This window comes from Mobula birostris, chromosome 8, assembly GCF_030028105.1.
Source record: "Mobula birostris isolate sMobBir1 chromosome 8, sMobBir1.hap1, whole genome shotgun sequence".
NCBI lineage: Eukaryota > Metazoa > Chordata > Chondrichthyes > Myliobatiformes > Myliobatidae > Mobula > Mobula birostris.
In genome coordinates, this window is record NC_092377.1 from 45,862,121 (window position 1) to 45,886,152 (window position 24,032).

At 38.8% G+C, this 24,032-nt stretch overlaps 1 protein-coding gene across 17 annotated transcripts in view; it reads left to right on the forward strand.

The window, feature by feature from the left end:
* esrrga (estrogen-related receptor gamma a) overlaps nt 1–24,032 on the forward strand; it is a 240,669-nt gene that overhangs the window by 92,061 nt on the left and 124,576 nt on the right. For 2 of the 17 annotated variants that reach the window (XM_072265116.1, XM_072265114.1), the window contains exons 2-3: nt 19,060–19,124; nt 21,071–21,178. The exons of 11 other annotated variants lie outside the window; for them this stretch is intronic. The gene's annotated coding sequence lies outside the window, so the exon portion shown is untranslated. Of the gene's footprint in view, nt 1–6,625; nt 6,646–19,059; nt 19,125–21,070; nt 21,179–24,032 lie in introns of those variants that run through there. 4 more of the 17 variants (XM_072265119.1, XM_072265117.1, XM_072265115.1 and 1 more) reach the window with 3 other exon arrangements.

Below are 24,032 nucleotides of genomic sequence, written 5' to 3' on the forward strand. Positions count from 1 at the left end.
GGAACTGAATTTGCTTCCGTTTCAATTGCTTTTCCATGCTGCAGCTGGAAACATGCTTTTTCACATGACCAGGCTGAGATGAAAGTGTTGCCAAGCAAAGGCTTTTGGTGAAGAACCAGTATTGAATTGATTGAGTTTAATACATCTGTGTCATTCTGTGCTCCTGATCACAGTTTAACTAATTTGTAAAGAAGCAAGTCTATTTTGTTATTAGGGGGACCCTAATGAAATTTCTACGTGGTTTTAGTTTAGAAGGTTTCCAGGAAAATAACTAGAAAAATGAGAGAACTATCCTACTAACTTTCAAATTCTTTTGTTAGAGCTACTTTTAATTTTTCCAAATCCTAATAAGATGTATCACATAGAACATAGAAATCCTTCGGCCCACAATGTTGTTCTAGAGTAATCTACTCTAGGAACTGCCTAGAATTTCCCCACCACATAGCCCTCTATTTTTCTCAGCTCCATGTACCTATCTAAGAGTCTCTTAAAAGACTCTATTGTATCTTCCTCTACCACCGTCGCTGGCAGTGGATTCCATGCACCCACCATTCTCTGTGTGAAAAACTTGCATCTGATATTTCAGCATTGGGAAAAAGCCTCTGGCTATCCACATAATCAATGCCTCTCATTACCTTGGTAAAATTAGGAGCATAATGGTGCTGTTTTTAAAAACACTCTTCCTGAGATGACTGAAGTGCTTGCTTAAGACAATAAGCTCTTGATATTGCCAGTTAGTCTTTTAAAGTAGTTCAATGCCAATTGCACAACTTGTAAGGATATCTAGACAATGAGATGTTTTTCTACCAAACCTCAAAAGGTACCTCCTGATCGCTCTTCAAATGATCCAGAATTGCTCTGATTTCTGATTCTGTGGAGCCAAAAAGATATATTCCTCCAAATTCTAATGAGACATTGCATGTTTATTCAAGATTACTGAGCCTTAGCTTTGCCTCCCATCTCCTTTCATGTATACTGTCAAAGTCATTGACTTCTCTTTCTTATTTGCAGAAAACTAGTGTCCTTAAGCTAAAAATTACAAGTTTACTGAACAGAAATGGGTGAGTGGAAAATAGCAATGACATCATGTTGAATCCATCAGGTGCAGAATAACTGAAAAGGCAGTAATCAAAATTTATTGAGGCTCCAGTACACACTATTCAAAGGTGTGATTGGAGTGGTGCGTGAGCCTCTGTGAAAGCAAGCATCATTTTCTCTGCTAGACAGCCAAAGCAATAATTTGATAAAATTAATAAAATCAATAAAGCCACTGATTTGCCAGCAGAGAAACTCTGAGATAACTGAAGGAGAGCTGGGACAGGGGAAGGGAAACTTGGTAACTTCTTTTGCGATCAGGCATAAGATCTCCTTCTATGGTCCATAAGGAGTAAAAAAAAACAAATTCTTAAAACATATCTTGACCTACTTTGGTCAATCGACTATTCCCTGCTTCTGATGTGAAACTGTAGACAATGGGGAGGGCGTTTGTACAATGCAAGAAGAGGCTCTTTGGCCCATCAGATCCATGCCGAACATGACTAGTTAATCCCATCTACGTTCTCTTGGTTGGTATCCCTCCATTCCTGCCTGGTTTTGTGGCTGTCAAAATGCTTCTTAAAGGTTGTTGTTTTATCTGTGTCAACCACACCCCTAGAAGTGCATTCCAGGCACCTACTGCTCTGTGGGTGTAAAAAAAACAAATGCATCACATTTCTCCTTTAAACCTTGCCCCTCTCAACTTAAACCTATGGTTTGTACTATTGACATTTCCTCTTTGAGGAAAAAAGACTCTATCTGCCCTGTATAAGACTTACATAATTGTATTTACTTCCATCATGTCACCCTCTGTCTCAGTCCGATGCTCCATAGAAAACAATCTCTTCTTATAGTTGACGTACTCAAATCCAGGCAACATCCTGGTAACCTCTTCTGCACCCTCTTGAAAGGCTGCTCACAGAAATCCAGACAGAACTCAGACTTCGTCTGTCATGATCTTAATCTGATATCATGACTCTGCCAACCTTATTAGACAAAGACTTTTTTAATTGCTCCTAAATTTCCATCATTAAGGTCACTGTACTAAGAAAAGCAGTGGGTTGACAAGCTGGACTTTCCAAATTTTAACCTCTTCTATGCACTATCCTTGAAAAGAAAGTGGGTGTTAAACTTTCAGCAAGGGTCTATATGATAATTAATTTTATGTAATAATTTAGTTTTGAACTTTCCATGTAATTTCTCTCAGTCACTTTCTTCTGGTAGTTTATTTTATACTGAGAATTTTTAAACAAAGAGGTACCTTAAGTCAAAAGATGTGCATGTGCCTGTTAAACACAGACAGAACTATTAACAAGATGTGTACAAATAGAACACACAAGATGATTGCATTTGAATTGAGTGGATTGGTGGCCACTTTGCTGGCATCATCCGTGTAGTACCAGAGCACTTTCCTGAATGAATTATTTTCATGACAGATTATACCCATTTCCATGTTGCATCCTCATGACAATAATTTTCATAAGCAGTTGCACACTGGTACGTTTTTGTTGGATTTAGTACCTTATTCAGAAGCTCTTTGAGTTTTTTTTCGGAATGATGCCTGCCAGAATATTTTCACTCATGCAAGAAACTTTTTCCATAAAATGCTGACATATAAGGAAAGTATGAAGGCGGTAATTTCTATTTCAAAAGATTTTGATATTGTATTCTTTAACATTCATTAGTCTTTTGGGTTTCAGTATTAACATAGTCGGAACTTTATTTTCTTTCAAGCATTGAAGAACCCTTTGATATTTAAATTAAAACAGTAACATTCCAGTGATAACGATAGCCAGTGAGTAGTAAAGTGCATCCTTTTGATCTGTTCCAAGTATGTATTGTAAAATAGTTTAGTTTAGATAAGTGCATAGGAAAAATTAGATTTTATTTATATATTTGATAAGTGTTTTAATTGCATCGAGACTGTGAATGCTATCAGTGTGCTTTTCCTATCAGCATCTGAAAGCAATTCCACAAATTTAGTGATAATATTTTCAAAAATGTTTTTATGCAATGTTCATGTTTTGCTATAAGGTGCACATGACCAGTTACATTTGATAAGACCAACAATTTGGAGTCACTTGTCTGAGTTTTGTACAACAAATTTAAAAAGGAACAGTGACGTGCCACACAGATATAGGGACATTTTCAATTAAATACGTGTACAGTGTGTATATGTTTGCCAAGCTGAGCAATTTCTCCTGCAATGGTAGCCTTATAATTAATCATTTAGGCATTTAAGTAATCGATGCCTGTTGGTGTTTCCAAACCTATGAGGATGCTTTATCATACTTTGATGATTTTAACCCATATTCTGAGAGTTATTATATTAAACAATTGATAGCAAGTCTGAAAAATAACACATTAATATTGTACCAAGGAAAATTCAAAACTTTGCCAATATTGTGTAATGTAAATACATTTGAAATATATTTAAAATGGGTATTGATGCAAGTAAGAAATCAACACCAATGAAACTTTTTATAAATAGTAGTCAGTGAATTTTGTTGGTGGCATCAAGCAGAGGAGTGATATTACTTAAATAAATGTTGAACAAATGGGCATATAGACAGTTAGTATTCTGTAAACTGACCAGTGGGTTTGTAACTTCAAGATGGAGCCCACTTAGCCATCACGAGACAGATATGGCTAGACAGTCAAAAGTTTTGCTGAGCTGCAACAGGTGTTTGAATGCTTAAACTGAATCCCTTTGCTTGACACGGGGAGTAAATGAATACAGCAGCTGAAATTTTAGAGATATGCAGCAACAGAGAAGTCCACAAAAAGAACGTGGTAGCCTGTCTCAACAACTATTGTCCAGTAGCACATACATCCACTGTAATGAAGTCCTTTGAGAGATTGGTAATGAAGCATATTAACTCCTGACTGAGAATCAACTTGGATGTGGTCCAGTTTGCCTACCATCGCAACAGGTCAACAGCAGATGCCATTTCCTTGGCTCTTCACTCAACCCTGGAACACCTGGACAGCAAAGACACACACATCAGGATGCTCGTCATTGATTACTGCTTGGCGTGCAATACTGTCATCCCCTCAAAACTAATCAATAAGCGTTAAGACCTCGACCTCAATACCTCCTTGTGCAACTGGATCTTCGATTTCTTCATTTGCAGACCCCAGTGTGTTTGGTTAGGCAACCACCTTCTTCCACAAACTTCAACAGCACACATGCAACTCAAGGCTGTGTACTTAGCTCCCTGCTCTACTCACTTCTTACTTATGAATGTGAGGCTTAGCACAGCTCCAAGGCCATATTTAAGTTTGCCAACAACACCACTGTTGGCTGAATCAAATGTGGTAATGAATCAGCATATAGGAGGGAGATTGAATATCTGACTGACTTTGGTCAGCAAGACCAAGGAGCTGATCATTGACTTCAGGAGGAGGAAGCTTGGAGGTCCATGAGCCAGTTCTCAACTGTGGATCAGAAGGAGAGAGGGTTAGCAGCTTTAAAATCCTCAGTGATATAATTTAAGAGTGCATTAGTGCCATTACAAAGAAAGCAGTGCTTCTAATTTCTTAGAGGTTTGCAAAGATTCAGCATGACATCTAAAACTTTGACAAACGTCTGTAGATGTGTGGTGGAAAGTATATTGACTTGTTGCATTACAGCCTGGAAACACCAATGCCCTTGAATGGAAAAGCCTACAAAAAGTAGTAGATATTGCAAGTCCATCGGGGCAAAGGCCTCCCCACCATTGAGTACATCTAGATGGAGCGCAGTCGTAGGAAAACAGTATCCTTCATCAAGGACTCCCACCATCCAGAACAAGTTCTTTTCTCGCTGCTGCCATGAGGAAGGGGGAACAGGAACCTCAGGACTCACACCACCAGGTTCAGGAACAGTTATCACAAACACAAGGAAATCTGCAGATGCTGGAAATCCAAAGCTACACACACAAAATATAGACCATAAGATAAAGGAGCAGAAGTTGGCCATTCGGCCCATGGAGTCTGCTCCGCCATTTTATCATGAGCTGAACCATTCTCCCATTTAGTCCCACTCCCCCGCCTTCTCACCATAACTTTTGATGCCCTGGCTACTCAGATACCTATCAATCTCTGCCTTAAAATGCTGGAGAAACTCAGCAGGCCAGGCAGCATCTATGGTAAAGAGTTCGCCAGAAGGAGGAAGCTGGAGGTTCATGAGCCAGTCTATGAGTAACCGATGTTTCAGGCCGAGACCCTTTATTAGGTCTGGAAAGGAAGAGGAGAAGTCCGAGTAAGAAGATGAGGAGGGGAGGAAGAACAACAAGGTGGTAGGTAGTAGGTGAAATGGGAGAGGGGGTGAAGTAAAGAGCTGGGAAGTTGATTGGTGAAAGAGATAAAGGACTGGAGAAGGGGGAATCTGATAGGAGGGGACAGAAGGCCATGGAACAAAAAGAAGGGGAGGAGCACCAGAGGAAGGTGATGGGTAGGTAAGAAGATAAGGTGAGCGAGGGGAAAAAAAAGGTGAGCGAGGGAAACAGGAATAGGGAATGGTGAAGGAGAGGAGGAGAGGGCAGTTGCCGGAAGTTTGAGAAATCAATGTTCATGCCATTAGGTTGGAGGCTCTCCAGATGGAATACAAGTTGTTGCTCCTCCAACCTGAGTGTGGCCTCATTGCAGCAGTAGAGAATTGGAAGCAGTATTGAAATAGGTGGCCACTAGGGAATCCCGCTTTTTGTCATTTGGGAGACTGCTTCTCCAAGCATCTTTGCTTCGTCCGCCACAAAAAGTGAGATCTCCGACTTTTATTGACTGCTCCAAGCATTTCTACTTTTGGGATGTGCTGCTTAGAAAAATAATCACCTCAACATTCAAATCTGCTTGTGCCAGTTTGTTCTTTGGCTCCTATTGTGTGAATTTCTTTCATGCAACTTAGGCACTTAAAAAAAAGGTGCCTATTTGTAAGATTTTCCTATTAGCATGCCTGTTCAGTACAAGTAACTTCCAGAGCCCTGTCCATTCAGCTGAAACTGACCAAAGTAAGCAGGCATATTGCTTGCACCTCTTAAATTGGAAACAGCTCCTGAATCCCAATGCTGCTCAGTTCTTGTGCAGCTCGAGAAACATTGACAAGAAGGATAGGTGAACATACACCAGAACTAGAGCCCCAGCTTACTGATGCCAACTTGAAGACCTGGCAGTAAAGAATGGAGTCTTGCCAATGAGGTGGGCCCAGGAGCCACTGAGGACTGAAATGAAGCTATAGTGAGTGAACATGGTCAGAGTGATCAAAACTTAGAATGATATTCTGGGGTCCTTGTCCCAGTGAAGAAAGTGACCAAGAAAGTGGCAAAGAACAATAGGAACAAATTCCATCCATAATTTGTGAGCTGCTATACTTGCACACCTGTCATACTCTGGCACTTGCCCTTATATCTCTCACCTTAACCACACTTGCCTTTAGTCGTCCCCAGTACGCATTATAGCTCAGCCACTCACACTTTCCTTTCTTTCTTCCAGGATGAGGTGGCTTGCAACCACAAGCTTCAACAGCATGTATGAGGTTGGGAATCTGAATATGGTCTTTTGATGAAGAGACTAATGACCATGGGCTCAACTGTCTTAGAGGTAGTGGCACTTTGGAGACTATTGAGGATGATGGTATGCTCTTATTTAATCCTCCCCAATTCCCATTTCCCACTCATCCTCTGATGTCTTTAGTTTGTGCTGCCCAGTTCATTCAAATGTGCCTTTTATGCTTGCTCCTCCCACAAACTAACTGTAACTTTCCACTTTCTTACTTCAAACACCCAAGACGTAGGAACTATCCAACCCTGTCAGCAGAGTTGTTGTATCCTACAGAGAAAAAAGACCAGGTTTCTGTGCCTCTAGCATTTGCAACCACCAACCCAGACCATGGCACTTCCTGAACAGGCAGGTGATTCATGTAGTAAACCATCTTGTGTATCAACATATGTGAATGGTTGACAGAGGAAGCAAGAAAAAAGATAGTTTGTGTGGTGGTCTTCTGGGGGGCTTGGGTCCACATTGGAGCAGCCTAAAGAAGAAGGTTGAGGACCCTTCAAATGGAGGTGCTTTGTCTATTGTACAGTTTACCTGGAAATCTTGGTGATAGAGTAAGAACACCAGTGGAATGCATCCTTTTCTCCCAGCACAGAGTAATGGCACTCATTCTCCCAAGCCACAATTCATATAGGCATCTGGCCCGGACTGCTGATGGTCAGAATCAGCATCTTGGAGACCCTGAGCTGTACACTCTTGTTCTTATATGTGTTATCGCCATCGTTTCATCAACTTGGCTGGAGCCCATGGGAAAGGAGCACTATCAGATTAGCAGGACGGCCAAAAGGTACTCAGAGGGCAGGTACTAAGGGAATGCATTAGGTTGACTGGTGAGGGATTGAATGATGTTTAAACAATATTTCTGAGTACATTGAGTTGTTTGGTTCTGGTCTTAATATACAGAGAGTAGCAACAATTTCACCGTGGGCTTAGCTTTTCTGCAACACTGGGAAGTCAAAATACTATGCTCTTCCTTATTTGTCACTGAGGGTGTTAAGGACATGCATTCCTAATCTGCTGCAATATTTGTGATCGTGGAACTTCAGTCTTACTCTTGAGCTCACAGGGACTGAGCTAACATGCATGAAGTGGAAAATATATTTCCAGGAGAGAATTTTCCTTGACCTAGAGGCCACTATGCAGATGCCAAAAGTCAAAAGCCACAAAAAACCTGATCTTTTGAGTCCCCAATAGTCACCATATTTTCTTGTTGTGGAAAGGAAGTTTTCAGGGATTGCTTCCATTAAACTCGAAGATGATTCACACAGCATGTGTGGTTTCAGATTTAAAAGAGAGGGTATTTCATGGCAGTGAGAATATGGACTGCTTCATGTTCAGGCACTGTCAACTCTTTCATTTCTAAAGTTACTCCTGAGAAAGATGGCAGAAAGTTAGAAAAGCCAGTGCAAGGTTTATCTTTGCTACCCGGAATAACATTGTCAAAGTGAGTGGTAAATGAAAACTTGATGTAGGTGTCTTCGTTTAGTGACATGCGAGAATTATGACATGCTTTTTGTTCATTTGTGTGTGGCATCAAAAAGCACAACCTTCACACAAGAATACCGTTCAGCAACTTTTTATACTACAATTCAAATGCATAGTGCATAAACATATCCACTACATGATTAGTTTTTTCTGCTTCTGTTTTTCTGCTAAATTTATGACAGCACAATCTTCTGCATAAATGAATTTTCTTATATTTTGCAGTGGTCCTTCTGATTTCCCATATCACCAATTTTAGTCAACTTAGTAGTGATAAGATGCAAATTATGGCCACTTTTCTGCTGTGGGCTAGCATAAACTCATAACGGAAATGAGATTACCTAATTTCACTTTATATCCAATTTGCATATCCAATATAAGGAGGAGAGAAGTTCCTCTCTTCCTTCCCAAAGAGAGAAAGTCGATTTCAGAAACCATCCCCATTTATTTAGGCCATTTGATAATTTTGTTCAAGCTCTCCTTCTTTGCGAAAGATATTCTTTTCCTTGCATATCAATGGGAATCTGATTCGTAATTCCTGTAACCAGTCATATATAACAATTCATGTCTCAACACTACTCAAATGGCAAGAGCACTTCATGGGGATATTTTGGCCTTCAAAATAAATCCTGTTCTTCTTTGGTCATCAGTATGGCAGGCATTACGCATCTTAACTGAGATCTGGAACCCTAAATTGAATAGTGCTTGAATTGTGATGTGCAATTAACCTTTGCAAAGTTGACCTGTTTAAAATGGACATGAAATTTGTGCTGTATGTTTACCAGCATGATTTCAATGAGTATTAATAGTACTCCTGTTGGTGTTTAACCATGTAACTAGTTTTCATAAGTCGATCAAAGATACTCCCAGATTCTCGTAAAAGGGAGGTTTCTATGCTGCAGCTGAAGGTGGAATTTCTTCCAGTGGTACCCAGAATCAGAATCAGGTTTAATATCACCGGCATGTCTTGTGAAATTTGTTAACTTGGTGGCAGCAGTACAATGTGATTCATGATAATATACGAAATAAGTAAAGTAAAAAATACAGTGAGTATATATAGGTATATTAAATAGTTAAATGAAAAATACATAAAAATCAGAAATAATAAAAATGAGGTAGTGTTCATGGGTTCAATGTCCATTTCAGAATTGAATGGCAGAGGGGGTAAAGCTCTTCCTGAATCACTGAGTGTGTGCCTTCAGGCTTCTGTACCTCCTTCCTGCTGGTAACGGTGAGAAAAGGGCCTGCCCTGGGTGTTGGGAGCCCTTAATGATGGACGTCATCTTTCCGAGACATTGCTCATTGAAGATGTCTTGGATACTGCCCAAGGTGGAGTTGAGTAATTTTGCAGCTTTCTGTACTAATGTCTTGCTGGAAGACGTGATTGTCCGGCATCATCACCCCTGCCCCCACCACCACCACCGTTGCCATGATCAAGTAAGTAAGGGGTAATGATTGAAGAGGACATCCAATGTGCTGGATGATAGCTGGTAGAATATTGGATGGCCAAGTTCAGAGAGAATAGAACAGGGGTAGGCAACCTACAGCCCACGAAGGTATCTTGACTGGCCCACGAGCAAATATTGGGATACTATGCTTATCTGGCCCGCAAGTGATTTTTCCTTATTCTGAGTGTTTCATGTTACCCACTGATAGATATGGATGGTGTCTTGTTACACTGGCCACAGGTTGGGTTTTGTTCTAAACCAAACACTAGTATATACGAATGACGGGCAGGCAGTCTACCTTATTAGTATGTATAAGATACTCTCCATGTACGCGCGGGTTTTCAGATGGGGTCGTTCAAATTTGTAAACAGAAACAGCATCATTGTGTTTTAACAAGAAATCCACACTAAATATCCAGATATTTACATGTGCTACGATACTTGTTGAATAACTCGTGTTTCAAAATAAAATTGAAGAAAAAAATTCCAATGGCAGTGAATGCAAAACGCAGGAAGGTAGACACCCGAGTGCCAAAATTTCCAAGGCACTTGGACACCAGATTACTTCTTCATCGAGCAAGCTGGGAAACCAGTTTGTCTCATTTGCCTAGAAAATGTTGCTGTGAGAAGGTGGCAAATATCAGGCGACATTACGAGGCCCACCATAGTGGAAAGAAAGCGGCAATTGTGGGAGTACCAGCTTCAAAAAGGAAATTGTGCACATTTTCCCACTTTTCAAAAAGGATTCAGGCATTTTTGTGAATATGGTCCAAAAATTGAGAAAAGAGTTTTCATCTCATTTTGCTGATTTTTGCTTGCATGCAAATGAGTTCAAGCTGTTTGCTACTCCATTTGATATGGAGGTGGACACTGCATGAGAAATTTTTCCAATGGAATTGATTGAGATGCAGTGTGACGACATATTGAGATCAAAATTTCATTCTGAAGATGTGTCAATGCTTGACTTCTATAGAAAATATATTCATCCAAGTGGGAAGTATCCTAACTTTGTGGACCATGCAAAAAAGATGGCATCATTGTTTGGCAGCACTTATCTGTGTGAGCAATTATTTTCAAAAATGAAGCACACCAAGAACCCTTTCAGAACAAGATTGACTGATGCCCATCTGGATAATGTCTTGCTCTTGGCATCAACAAGTCTGACACCCAAAATTGAGAAGCTTTCAAGCAACAAACAGCATCAAGTTTCACGTTGATTTATCGACTGTTTGCATTAAAATTTTCTTTTTTATTATACTTAATTTACCACCATTCAATGCATCATGTTCATACGTTTTACATTTAAAGATTCTTTGTGTCCTTTTAATAGATTCAAAAGATGCCTTGATTGAAATAAATTGCAACTAAACTGAGTTCTTTGATTACTAATTGGCATCCTTGGTTAAGCACAAATGATTTTCTAGCATGCGTTATTCATTAATTTGAGGCAAAACATAACTAGATGTATTTAAATGGATAATTCCCATATTTCAAGTTTTTTATGGCATTTATCTGGCTCACCTTCCGCTCATTAATATGCAATCCAGCCCACAGAGACAAAAAGTTTGCCACCCCGGAACAAAAGAAGCAAGGCTGATCAACAGTGCTTTGGAACGGTCAGGCAGAAAGCACTAACGAATGAAGCTTTCAGTAGCTGAAGATGGAGTCATGTGATAACACTTTAGGACTCACACTCAGATTTTCAGATACAACCTGGGAATCCTTGTGAATGAGGTGGACAAGGGAAGAGAGGTCCCCTAATGACAGTAGCACATGAGAACTTCCAGGGACAGATGGAGTGACAGCTGTTGGAGGAGCAATTAAAATACGGAGTCACATCACAAGGATATAGATAGCCTTTTAAAAAAAAATCTGAGACCTTGGAATTACCGCAAAACTGCACAAATACGTGATCAAGTTCAATCTCCCACCACCTACACCAGTTACCCCTCACCGCAATATACGCTCATAATTCACAATTGACAATCAGGACTGCCTCAATAGACTTTCACATACTTTCCATTATTCCAATTCTACCATGGCAGACAGATAACCAAAGCACATTACACAGCACTTTCTAATGTGCTTCCTCTCTCTTGTAGGAGAATCTAGTGGAAGAAAAGGGAAGCTTCAGTGTTGTATTCCCTTGAAAGAATGAATGGTTTCATTATGAGAAATACTTTCACAAGGTCAGTGGGTAATGGTGCCATTGAAGATCATGGTAAGACCATGTCTATTCCTCCTCTTTATTTTATGCTACCCTCTCATACCATCGTTTCTTCTGATTTACAAGCCACACTTAGTGCAGTCATAACCTCCCACTTGCAACCTCTCCCTTTAATGTAGCTCTACACTTGTGCTATTGTTCTTTCTAATCGTCGTGGATTACACCCTGGCTAGGGTGCTGTGACATGAGTTGATGCATGCACCCTATCACTCAATCTGACAACCGCAGTCATCTACTCAGAATCAGAATCAGGTTTATTTTCACTGACATTAATCTTGAAATTTGTTGTTCACGACTGATACTTTACATAATGTGGCCATTACCTCAGAGGCTGGGCTTGTACATGATGTCTCACTGGGCACAAGTGCAACCATTGTTGGGGAAAGGGCTGTGCAAGTGCTTGCTTTTCAGGGATGCATGCAATTATGTTGCTAAGCGAATGTGGTTGAGATAGCACATAAAAGTGCAAAACAAAGGCCTTTGAATATCTGCAGGACTAGCAGAAAGGCTGCAGATATTCTCAAGGTAGAAAGGAGCATGTACCTTCAGCCAAGCTCAAGCTTTTGTGCAGAATCTGGGCCCCATCCTTCCAAGTGTGGATCTGTTCTAATTTTATTCTGGTGGCCCCAACCATCATGAAGCAACCACTGGTGTCAATGCCTCAGCTCCCATTGCAGGTAGAGATTCTATCCAGTACTGAAATGAAAATTCAGACTTATTCCCTCATAGCCCAGGACACAAGCGTACGGGTTTTCAAAGTGATCTGGGGGAGATGGGAATGGTGATATCTACAAACGCCTCCTTCGTCGTCTAGTCATCCACATTTACTGGAAAGGCTCTGTAGTGGATAATGATGCAGGCAATTAGTTGATGTTTATATGGTTCTTGTCAAGGTTGGATTTTTGAATATGATTTCGAATGGTTTCTGTCAATAAGATCAGGCTGATGCTGAGATGATTACAAACTGAGGAAAGTTACGTTGGCAAATGCATCAGAGTGAGGACTTGAGTGTCTCTTTGATGGAAGTACACTTTTAAAAGACACAGTCCCAACTTTTCCCTCATTAATCTGTGTACCTCTGACAAGTTGTCCAATGATTAAACAATGTTTACCTGCCACAAACCCTCTTTCAAGTCTGTTACACTGGGGATCCCTTTCACTGGGGAAAGTTGGGGTGTCTTTCCACAACCAAACCTGGCTCTCAGTGTATCATTCAAGAATCAAGATGGTTTAATGTAATTTCCAGTACACAAGTGTAAAGGAGAATGAAATTCTGTATTCCAGATCCAATACAGCTCAAAATAAGATAAAGAAGACAATAATGAAAAAACACAATAAATATTCATACAAACAATAGCTTATATCCATAGATTGATTGTGTGCTCATAAAATTATGCTAGGCACAGGGGTGTCTGTACAAAAGGAAGTGATAAAGTAGTGGTGTGTGGTGGGATGGGTAGTAGGTGAAGGTGTTGATTAGCTTTACTGCATGGGGCAAGTAAATATTTTTGAGTCAGGTGGTCCTGGTATGGTAGCTGCCAAGCTTCCTCCCTGGAGTGGGACAAACAGGGTGGGTGGGATCCTTCACGATTTTGCTGGCTGTTTCCCAGCACCATTCTGTATATATGTCCTTGATGGCAGGTAGGCTGGTGCAGGTGATGCATTGAGTAGTTTTGACTACCTGTTCAATTGGTCATTTGGATCCAAGTTCACAGTCTGCATACCTGGCGTGTCAGCAATGTGCATGCTACTACTTATATCAATACAGTGGCCAGGATGGGAAGCATCTAAATGCACATGTTGTGTTTAAATCTGAGTTGAATCGGCATCTGTGGTACCCAGACAATGAATGTTACAGAGCCCAGTATCATGCCCTGCAACTGTTCAAGCAATCAGAACAGAATCAGGTTTAATATCATTGGCATGTGTCATGAACTTTTGTTTTGAGGCAACAGTACATTGTCAAGACGGTAAATTACAATAAGGTATATATATATATACGAAAAACTTAAGCAGTGTGAAAAGAGAGGAAAAAGATACTAAGGTAGTGTTCCTGGGTTCATTGGCAATTCAGAAATCTGACGGCAGAGGGGAAGGAAGATGATGTTCATGAAACGTTGAGTGTGTGTCTTCAGGCTGCTGCACCCCTTCCCTAATGGTGGCGATGAGAAGAGAGCATATCTTGGGTGACGGGGATCCTTAGTAAGGGTGCCTCCTTCTTGAGGCATCACCCTTTGATGGTGACCAGGATGCTGGGGAGGCTGGTGCCCATGATGGAGCTGGCTGAGTTTGCAAATGTCTGCAGATCTTTCCAATCTTGAACTGTGACCCTTTCATACCAGACAGTAATGCAACCAGTTAGATTGTTCTCCATGATACTCCTGCAAAAGTTAGTGAGTGTCTTTTGTGACATACCAATTCTCCTCAAGCTCCTAATGAACTATCGCTGCTGTCATGCCTTCTTTGTAACTGCATCAATATGTTGAGCCCGGAACAGATCTTCAGAGGTGCTGACAACCAGGAACTTGAAACTGCTCACCCTTTGCACTGCTGACCCTTCATTAAGGACTGGTTCATGCTCCCTCAACTTCCTGTTTTGAAGACCAAAATCAATTTCTTGGTATTACTGATGCTGAGTGCAAAGTTGTTTATGAGACAGCACTCAACCAGCTGGTCTATCTCAGTCACGTAGGCATCATCACCATATGAAATTCTGCCAACAGTAGTTGTGTTGTCAGCAAATTTACAGATGGTGTTTGAGCTGTGGCTGGCCTCACAGTCATGGGTGTAGAGAGAGTAGAGCAGTGGACTAAGCATTCACCCTTGAGGTACTGCAACGTTGATTGTCAGCAGGGAGGAGATGTTATTTTTTACCTGCACAGAGTGGTGTCTCCTGGTGAGAAAGTCAAGGATCCAGTGGCAAAGGGAGGTACAGCGGCCCAGGTTTGGGAGCTTGTTGATTAGAACTGAGGGTATGATTGTATTGAACACTGAGTTGTGATCAATAGACAGCAGCCTGACGGAGGTATCGCTGTTATCCAGGTGATCCAAGGCAGAGTGAGGGTTTTCGCTCTTGAAAGGTTGTTCCGACGTCGGCTTCTGAGACAGAAATCGCAGGGTCACCAGATGCTGCAGGGACTCGCACAGGTGTCGTTTTATTCTCCCTTTCCAAGTGTGCATAAAAGGCATTGAGCTCATCTGAGAGTGAAGCATCACAGCCATTCGTGACGTTAAATTTCACTTTGTAGGAAGTAAGGGCCTACCCGCTCTGCCAGAGCTGAAGTGCATCCAATTCTGTCCGTAACCTCAAACAGAATTGCTTCATCACACATAAAATAGCCTTCTGGAGCTAGTAACTTCCAGTAAGATGTCGACATGTTCAGATGCATCTTGACCCAGGAGGAATGCCGCTTCGTTTGTCTACATTTATGTATCACTGAATGATAGTTGATCTTGAAACTTGAAACTTGTACTTAGACTTCTTGAATAGTTCTAGATCACCAGTCTTGAATGCCACAGATCTAGCCCTCAGCAGACTACAAATCTCCTGATTTATCCACAGTTTTTGACTTGGATATATCTGGTATGTCCTCGAAGGCACACATTGATTCACACAGGTCTTGATGAATTTGGTGATAACTGTGGCAAATTCATTCAGACCAAGAAAAATGAATCCTTGAGTATTGTCTAATCCACCAACTCAAAGCAATCCTTTAAGCGCTCCTCCACCTGACTTGACCATGCTTTCTTGCTCCTCACCGCTGGTGCTGCGGTCTTTAGTCTCTTTCTATACACTAGGAGTAGAAGTACAGCCAGGTGACTGGACTTTCAAAGTGTGGCTGTGGGATGGCACAGTAAGTGTTCTTGATGGATGTTATTTAGGATAATGTTTTTAACTGAATGCGAGTCCATGTCAACTCAACTTAAGAGGCTTAGTTCCCAAGCTGTTCTTTATTAGCTGAAATTATTGTCCACCAACATGCACTTTACAGCTACGCAGCATGCTACTGCCAGAGAAGGTATAAACAGTAAAAATTGTAGATGCAACTCAAATTGCAGGGCATGGAGTTCAAATGCAAAAATATTGGCAACTCACTTCTGCAATACCTCCTACTGCAATAGAAGCATTTGTTCAAATGCCCAATTACAGTAATGTGGTATGCAGTACTTTGATAGGTGTTTCTACAGCATGCCAGAAGAAACAATTGTAATCCTTTAAATGCACTTAGGAAATTGATGTTACAGCCCTACAATCTGTTGCAGGACTTGCTTCCTGGCTGATTGCAAGCATTTCTATCTTAATTGGATCACTGGAATGTGATCTGTATTTTGGTTTTAAGATTATGTAAGACTGTGACTTTGTTGTGACAGCCTAAAACAGCTGCTGAATTGATGGATATTCTGACCCTTAATGTAGATAAGTGGTATTTGCAAATCTGTCCACATAGATCCTTGGAAAAACTGCATTAAAAAGACAGTGTCCATCTTGTGTAGGACCTTTAACTTAATTTTCATTTCTTTTATTTAATACCATAGCTACGCAGAACTGTCATAGATCAACCCAACGGTTTCTGAGATGAATTGTTTATTAATCCATTTTTAAATTGTACTGAAAGTGGATTTATAGCAATGGCATATTTATGGTATTGTATGTGGTATTTGCTTTAGTTTATAAGCTGTATTGATTTTCTTAGATCATCAGACCCAAAAGGACAACATATGTCCCACTAGTATTTAATATCACCCCCCCCCCACATAAAAGCATAACTAATGATGAAGTACATAAATAGTGTCAAAGTTAGATTTATATCCCATGACTTTTGTAGTTTAGTTAGGATTGAATCTTGTTTGAATTGGACAATATTTGTGTGTAAAAACAAATTGTACTGCTTGTTCAAGTAAGTAGAATTTTGACGAATTAAACAGGAAGTGTCATCTCTGATGCTGTTTTAATAGTGGGTTTGATTATGAAAGACCAAGAATGAATATACATGTGTATGTTTAATTGTAACTATTTCCTGCCTTAGGAAAAGAGCAGGAATAGAACAGACAGCATTGCTCCATGTGAACTGACATGGAATGGATGGGCCAAGTGGCCTTCGTTTGTGCCATAAGTTTATGTGAATAAAAGTGATTGGGAAAAATCAGTTTTAGTGTCACATAATGCTGAAAATTTATCTTTGAACAGAATGAGTAACAATGTAACACACACAGGTTGCTGGAAGAACTCAGCAGGTCAGGCAGCATCAGTGGAAAGGAATGAACATTTGATGTTTTTGGTTGAGACTCTTTATCAGGACTTTGCTTATTCCTTTCCATAGATGCTGTCTGACCTGCTGAGTTCCTCCAGTATTTTGTGTGTGTAACTCTGGACTTCCAGCATCTACAGACTCTCTTGTGTTAATTATTAGTAACAATGTCATTGTAATCACAATTGAAAGAAATGTATGATTTTATTGCATCTATGATTTTTATTCTGTCTACTCCATTCACTCAGTCTTTCTTAACAGGTCCAAGTAAGCTTCTACAAAACTTTTATCAGTCTTGTGAATGTTATTATTTTAAGGCTGTTTTAAAATTAATAGCACATTGGACATGCTGGAGCAATCAAACTAACAATACATTTAATATAAGCTACATAATTGTTATCAGGATTCTATATCTTATAAAGTAAATCCCATTAAAATATTGATATGATTTGACTCTTTACCCTTGAAATTAGCCACTGTTATAATAATGCGATAAAATAATCTGGGGACTGGTTGGTGATTGAACTTCCTCAACACCAGCCTGTCATGCATACAATGCACCAACATCAAGGGCAAGGTACATTGAGTCACATGAGATTCTAGGAACACCTTTGATAGTGTCCAAATGATGGATGTGGATTTCTGTACTACCTTTTGTTCATCCTGCCCCAGGTATAGCAAAGGCTTTGCAACGTTAAGGGCATAACCACAACTTGATCAAAAGTTAAAGACAGAAGAAAGTGGCAGCTTGTTATTCGTAGGGTCGAGGAAGCTTCAGAATAGAGGGGCTTCTATTTAGAACAGTGATATGGAAGAATTTCTTCAATCAGAGGGTAGTGAGTCTATGGGTGGCTGTGGAGATCAAGTCATTGGATATATTTAAAGCGAAGATTGATAGGTTCCTGATTAGTAAGGATGTCAAAGGTTACGGGGAGAAGGCAGGAGAATGGGGTTGAGAGGGATGATAAATCAGCTGTGATGGAATAGCAGAGCAGACTCGATGGGCTGAATGGCCTAATTCTGCTCCTCTGTCTTATGGTATAATTTAATGCAATTTGATCTAAAATTGGAGAAACAGAAAATCAATTTCTGCCAAATATTACAAAATGAATCCAACAAATAACAGTAGAAGCTGTGTAAAGCTGAGCTGCTGATGTGTAGCTGCAAATACCTTGGATAGTTGAATTTTGTTGTGAGGTATGTTAGTCCATCAACATAGTCGGTAAAATGGATATTCCTGGTGTAATCCATATGTAACTTGATGTCTGAAGGCCTTATCTTTAAGATTTTAGACCACCCTTCTTAATGGGTTCCCCTTATGGCAAATGTGATAACAGGACAGGATGAATGGGTTGCCCTTGGTTTTACGAATCACCTCACCTTTTTTTATATATATATATATATAGAAGGATGTGCAAGCTCTTGCTTGTGTTGCAGAGAGTAATCACCTGTTTCTTCTTGCAGTAAATATATAGCTTTGTGGTTTTAAGTTTTGTAACTTACCCAGTATTGAAACAATAAAAGTGCTAGTTTTATTCTAGGGTTTATTTGAGGGTTTTACAATTTCTTACAATTTTTCCTTTTTTTCTCTATTGTAATTATGTCATTATTGTAGAATTGTACTGATATTTTGTAGATTAATTATTATTAATTGATTTTTTTTATTAAGTAAGTGATACAAATCAATTAACTTACCTGTCATCAAGATAGCAAATAGTCACTTGATACAGACATTTAAATGCCTTCTTTTAAAATATAGGATATTCGCATATTGATAAAATGAGGATCGTATTAAATTTCAATCAGTTTATTAGCTAGGCAATTAAATGCAGGTTTAATTCATGGAGAGTAAGATAGCATTCACTCACATGTAATATTAGTAAACATGTGATCTCTAATCCATTAAATATTTCCGACTTGTATCACATGCTAACAAACCTCAAATAATATCTGTGTACCATGTTAATCCAGTGGCAGGGTTTAACTCCTTTTTAGATTATATACAATTTTAATACTTTTTGATGAGGTAAATTGTTAAAACAGTGCAAATACAAGTGAGTTTTTGCTCTTTACCATTAATTCTGCAGAGTAGAAGCTGCAGAATGTGATCGCCCAGATGAACAAAGCTGAGATCTCCGGTTTCCAGCAGGAGGTGAATTTCTGATTTCTTTCAAACATTATAAATCGCACTAAATAATTACTTAATTATTTTATGGTCATTCTAGATGAAAATTATGCAAATTTCCTTGTCATGGTCTACTACTGAAATAAATCTTTGAACTTATTAACTTATACTATGATATGAGTAACATGACTGATCTCACCAACTAAATTTATGTAGAAAAATGATTCTACTAAAATGATTGTGCTAAGTAGTTCAAATTGCACTAATAAACTATTAACCAGATAATTCAGAGAGGATTTTTTTCCTCTTAAATATGTAATAGCATGTATTTTTTCCACATTTAAAATCTGGTTTTCTGTTTTTATTTTCAAATTAATTTGGGAAGAATAATGTAATGGTATATCTATTGACAATTTATTTAATGATTTCAGCATGGTAATTTATTTGGATTGAAAATTAAAATAAATTAATATAAAATTTAAAGATATAATAAGTTTTTGGGTTGGATTAAACTATATACATTTTATGCACATTACCTTGGTAACTGCAAATGCAAAATATTTTGTTGGCCTGGTTGCAAACGTAAATATATTTAAAAAAAACATTAATTACTGGGAGTTCATAATATCATAGAACATTTTAGCAAATAAGCAGCCTATTTGTCTCTTCGTCCAGATGCCTGTCAAAAAAAGAATAATGCAACCCACTTTCTAGCAGGAGGTTCTTAGTTCACAAAATTATAGCTCTTCAAGTGCATATCCAAGTTCTCTTGAAATGTAGTTAGGGTTTCTGATTATCATTTTTTCAGGCAGCAAGTTCAAGACCCCAATCCCTACTACTCTCTTGTCTTCATCTCCTTTCTAATTTTTCCATCAGTTATATTAAATAAATGTCTCTTTTTTGACCACTCTGCTTAAAGAAATATTTCCTTTTGATTTATTTTATCCAGCACTGTCATAATTTTGTACAACCCAAATTAGTCTCCTTGCAGCCTCCTCTGTTCCAAAGAATGCAGCACTAGATTATCCAGCCTTTGCTCATAGCTAAATTTTTCCAGTCCTAACATCTTCATAAATCTCCTTGGCACTTTCTCCAATATAATCATATCTTTCTTGTAGTATAGTATTCAGAACTGTACATATTACTCAAGCTGTGTTCTGACTAGCATTGTGCACCATACTGGCATAATCACCTTACTCTTTTATACACAGTATTCCATTTGCCTTGTCAATCACCTTCTTGAACTTTGAGAATCAATGGAACACACTTGTCTAGATCACTCATTATCTAACAATTTATTGTACTATCTTATTTCATGTATGTACTGCTTTACACTAATCTGGATTTTCTTTTGCCACTCTTCTGCACAATTCACTGTATATTTTTGCCATCTAAAGCTTCATCGTCACTTTAGCTATACAGATGCTTTTTGTACCTTCTGGAAGCTTCGTTATTATTGCTCAGATATTTTGATCCAACTCATTAATATACAGAATATGGTCAAAAGCAAGGTACTGAGTCCTGTTATAAATGAATGTAAGTCAAAATCTTTTAGTTAAACATAACTGGGGAAAAATTGTTTCTTTGGAAGTTGCTTTAGACCTAATAGATTAAAGATGCTTACAGAAAATGAGTTAGAAATAATTTTATAATTATCCAAAGCCCTCTTTTATCTCAAATTTACAAATATCACAAACACTGCCTTCCGTGTTGGCAATCACTTTTGTCTCTGCCATTTAGATTATTCCAGTCTTATGCCAATTCTCACGTGGCATAATAGTTTATGTTTTGCTGGTGCCTTGTCAGGTTTGATTCAACAACACAAGGGCATTAAATTAGCTGGGACGTTACCATGCAGAGCTTCCTGTGCTGCCACGGATAGTTGTAGATCTGCTGAATCACTTGATGCGCAAATTGATGATTACACTGAAAGAATAAGAAATTGCTAACGGCTGACACCTTTATTCATTCAGGTTCACCCATTTAAAAACACGGAAACTTTTCTCCTTTTTCTGCTGCCTTACTGCTTGTCTTATTGTGTTGGTGCCAGCTTCCTGCCGTGTGATTACAGCTTGGCTACGGTGGGTAGTTCCTTTGAATTTTGAATCAAATAGCTTTTACAAACGTGCCACTAATTTCAATAACTTGCACCACTGTTTCCAGAAGACAGACCATTTATCAAGGCTATTATTGTGATTTTTTTTAAATTGGTGGGGAAAATGCACATTCCATTGGAAAAGATGTAAAATTGTTCTTGTGTTAAGTACAGAAATTTCATTGCAATCAAAGGTGGTCATTTAAAACAATCTTACTGACAAGAAGTGTGAAGGCAGATAATGCCCTGGTAAATAATTCATACATATGCACTATATTGGTTGCTTACACAATTGGACAAACCAGTAGTTGAAGAGAAAGAAAGATAATAGCAAAATGTTGATTTATTTGGCAGATTGTTTTTAAAATTTGGTTTCAGAAACCCACTAGCCAATGATTTGCCTTTGGCTCATCTCAACAACAACTCTTGTATTCAAGTATCTTGTGAGATATGTGAAACACCCCACTTTTCTCATTGCCTAACAGTCCATCAACCAGCCTTGCACGAATGTGTGTTTGTAGACAAATCAGCTGCTTGGCTGGCTTGCTATTACTCTTCTCCAGGAGTTAGTAAGCTTCAGTATTTTTACTTGAACTATTACCAGCTTATTTATTGAGCCCTCCTTTAGCTGCCGCAGTGGATCACCAGCAAAGAAAACAACCACTGAGCAATTTCATTCTCACTGTTGACTACATATTTGACTAATATGCTTTAAAGGAAGATACAGGTCTATTGAAATACAGCCTAACAGTGCCATTAAGTAGGGTAACCTGACAGTCTCATTGTATTAATGACAATTGTTAACTCTTAGAACACAAAAGCATATCACAGAAGTATGATGACCAAATCATTTTGTTGATAAAGGTGATTGATAGAGTTTATAAAACTGGTAAGCAGTTTTTCAAAAAATTATTTCATATTCAGTTTTGAGGTGATCAGTTTTTTTAATGTATATCTTTACCCCAGACCTTTGATCATTGTTAATCACTGAGGAAGCTATTTTCTTGAGTGGGATAGAATTGGCTCAAAGTCATTTTGGAGCTTTTGACAGTTCAATACTGTTCAGCCAAAGGGAGTTGTTCTTGGAACATATTAAGTAGATTTTTGTTTTTTCCCCCTGCACTAGAGTTGTAGAAGCCAAGTGAGAATACAGGAGCTACTGAGTTCCAGCACAGAAAGAATGGGCAAAGAGTAGGTCATTTTGCTGAACTGCTTTCAATGAATGGGTATCTATGTAACAGAGTATGTGAAATTGTGGATCTGGAACTTAGATTGACCAAAAAGGAAAAAAACACAGATTAACTGGAGAAGTGCTCTTTCCTGTCATTCAATATATTAGAATAATTCACTTACAGGACCTATAATATTCTACTTGCACCGCTAGTTCACCATGACCGCATTATAGTATGCCCTTGAGTTAGCTGGAATTTCTCCAAAACCTTCAACATTTGCACCACATACTTCCTAAAGGGTGATCATCATAAGGAAAATTATCCAGATTCCTCGCAAGTCATTTCATCTCTGCTGCTTGTCCTCTGAGTTTGTTTTCATTCACATGATTCTGATGTCAATTTATACTCCAGCCGGTTGTTCTGTATTTTTCTTTCTTCATCACTCTAAGTTAAAGATCCACCATTCTACATATATTGCTACATTGATACCCATTTCATTGAAATAAATTCCTGACATGCAGCAGAATGACCTATTCTTGTTTAACATAACCCGCGCTGGAACGTAGAAAGTCCTACATTCTCACTTGACTCTGACAGTTCTCAGCTTTTCTCATCAAAATCGCAACCTAATTGTTTCTTCCACAAACATCGTATCATTATTTACTGCACTGTAACTGTCTTGCACAATGAATATCAGTCCTTCCCTTTGGTTCCCTAGTTTTAGATTAGTAATTTCTCAACCCAAAACTGTATATATTAAACAAAGTAACAATTGATCTGTTTCACGAAAACATAAAGTTACTAAAATAGAAATTTGGTGAATGAAGATCACAATTTAGTATTAGGAGCTCAAAGTAAATTGTGTTGGATTTACTCCCCTATTCATTTATTAGCCTTCAACATTTTCAAGAAAACCAGGTAGGCACAATTGGTTCAGCCACGATGTATTGTCAGTAATTTTTAAATGGCTCATTTTTTTATTAAGTCATAAATAATTTGAGTTCATAGTCTCAATTTACAAATATTTATTTGTTTCAAGGAGGGAACTTTGTGGAACATTAAAACTGACCAGTAGCGACAAATTAACTTAGTTCTTTAAAAAAGTCAATGAATTATGTTGAACTAATTAATGAAGTGATAACTCAAAACCAATACACTTTATTCAAAACAACTGTTAACAAATTGCACTCTTTATTAGGTGAATCTCTATTTTAGTTCATCTATGATACAGAGGAAAAAAAAACTTTCAGTTGTGATTTTGTTTAGCACAGTTTTGAAGTTAAGAAATGTCGTATAGACAATAGACAATAAGTGCAGGAGTAGGCCATTCAGCCCTTCAAGCCAGCACCACCATTCACTGTGATCATGGCTGATCATCCACAGTCAGTACCCTTTGCTTGCCTTCTCCCCATATCCCTTGACTCCACTATCTTTAAGAGCTCTATCTAACTCTTTCTTGAAAGAATCCAGAGAATTGGCCTCCACTGCCTTCTGAGGCAGAGCATTCCACAGATCCACAAGCCTCTGTGTGAAAAAGTTCTCCCTCAACTCCGTTCTAAATTGTCTACCCCTTATTCTTAAACTGTGGCCTCTGGTTCTGGACTCCCCCAACATCGGGAACATGTTTCCTGCCTCCAGCATGTCCAATCCCTGAATAATCTTATATGT